Below are 2,500 nucleotides of genomic sequence, written 5' to 3' on the forward strand. Positions count from 1 at the left end.
ACAATCAACAAACCGGCCCCCCCCCCCCCCCCAAAACACCTTTCCTTACAACAATGTGTCTTACCTTAACCTAACCCGTATGTACCTTAACCTAACCCGTATTGTACCTTAACCTAACCCGTATTGTACCTTAACCTAACCCGTATTGTACCTTAACCTAACCCGTATTGTACCTTAACCTAACCCGTATTGTACCTTAACCTAACCCGTATTGTACCTTAACCTAACCCGTATTGTACCTTAACCTAACCCGTATTGTACCTTAACCTAACCCGTATTGTGCCTTAACCTAACCCGTATTGTGCCTTAACCTAACCCGTATTGTGCCTTAACCTAACCCGTATTGTGCCTTAACCTAACCCGTATTGTGCCTTAACCTAACCCGTATTGTGCCTTAACCTAACCCGTATTGTGCCTTAACCTAACCCGTATTGTGCCTTAACCTAACCCGTATTGTGCCTTAACCTAACCCGTATTGTGCCTTAACCTAACCCGTATTGTGCCTTAACCTAACCCGTATTGTGCCTTAACCTAACCCGTATTGCGCCTTAACCTAACCCGTATTGCGCCTTAACCTAACCCGTATTGCGCCTTAACCTAACCCGTATTGCGCCTTAACCTAACCCGTATTGCGCCTTAACCTAACCTATATTGCGCCTTAACCTAACCTATATTGCGCCTTAACCTAACCTATATTGCGCCTTAACGTAACCCCGCGTTGCGCCTTAACGTAACCCGCGTTGCGCCTTAACGTAACCCGCGTTGCGCCTTAACCTAACCCGCGTTGCGCCTTAACCTAACCCGCGTTGCGCCTTAACCTAACCCGCGTTTGCGCCTTAACCTAACCCGCGTTGCGCCTTAACCTAACCCGCGTTGCGCCTTAACCTAACCCGCGTTGCGCCTTAACCTAACCCGCGTTGCGCCTTAACCCAACCCGCGTTGGGCCTTAACCCAACACACGTTGGGCCTTAACCCAACACACGTTGGGCCTTAACCCAACACACGTTGGGCCTTAACCCAACACACGTTGGGCCTTAACCCAACACACGTTGGGCCTTAACCCAACACACGTTGGGCCTTAACCCAACACACGTTGGGCCTTAACCCAACACACGTTGGGCCTTAACCCAACACACGTTGGGCCTTAACCCAACACACGTTGGGCCTTAACCCAACACACGTTGGGCCTTAACCCAACACACGTTGGGCCTTAACCCAACACACGTTGGGCCTTAACCCAACACACGTTGGGCCTTAACCCAACACACGTTGGGCCTTAACCCAACACACGTTGGGCCTTAACCCAACACACGTTGGGCCTTAACCCAACACACGTTGGGCCTTAACCCAACACACGTTGGGCCTTAACCCAACACACGTTGGGCCTTAACCCAACACACGTTGGGCCTTAACCCAACACACGTTGGGCCTTAACCCAACACACGTTGGGCCTTAACCCAACACACGTTGGGCCTTAACCCAACACACGTTGGGCCTTAACCTGCTCTGTAATTGTCATACGACGCGTTAAATTAGTGTAGTGTTGCCTAACTGCAACCCCCGCAATATAGTTTGCTACCCGCACTGCCCGGTCCCCAGAGTATCGCTTCATGTTAAACACCTTGCAGCTATACACTGTAATGCGGATGGCAGCAGGACGTACATGCTCAATGCCCTTCGCAGTTGTTCATTGGCATTCGCATGGCGAAGCACAGCCTACGTTGTGGTACGGCTTGTGTCAACTGTCCGCTGATGTTGTACGTCCAAATCACACACTGTACTGCACATTGGTCCTCATGTACTGAATGATACATCGTGGTACATGTGTGACCGTACCACGACTGCGCCAACAACGGCGAACCATACGGTCCAAATATTGTGCACTCAGCTACGTGTCGTCTCCCTATAAGAGCTGGATTGCAGTATGGTATGCCGTGGATGGCGATCAGCATGAGCCGTCTGTTGACGTAGTGGCGCGTGTTGTCAGACGTAGTCGTCTCTTCTCACTCACCGTGATAGCATGGTGCACTGCGTTCCACATCTGCGACATGCGACAGAGGCCGGTTGACAGTCGTTCGCGCAATGGACATCGCATACGTACGGGGGCCACCTTCCACGTGTTCGCGAAGCGTGCACATGTTGTTGCGTGTATGTGGGCAGACATAGTGTGTCGTGACACCTGACACAGGCATGCAACAATCGTTGAATTTGCAAATGGCGATGGACGTCTACGTTTGCTGGTGACGTTACGCAAATGAACAACTGGTAAACCGTTGTGGTGCGGTTGTTCTCGCTAGAGGTGAATCAGTGATGGCGACGATCGGTTGAGCTACCAACCGGTTGTTTCAGCGATACCCACCATGCCCACGAACGTGAATGGCATGTGGGTGTGAAGCGATACGCGGCGGTGGCTGGGTGGGACCGTCCCCGGCCGGTGAGGGGGGGCCTCCCGGCGTGCTGGCCGCGCGGTGCGTGGGCGCACGCGCTACAGCCGGCTGGT

Source organism: Schistocerca americana, unplaced genomic scaffold (genome assembly GCF_021461395.2).
Source record: "Schistocerca americana isolate TAMUIC-IGC-003095 unplaced genomic scaffold, iqSchAmer2.1 HiC_scaffold_1686, whole genome shotgun sequence".
Lineage (NCBI taxonomy): Eukaryota > Metazoa > Arthropoda > Insecta > Orthoptera > Acrididae > Schistocerca > Schistocerca americana.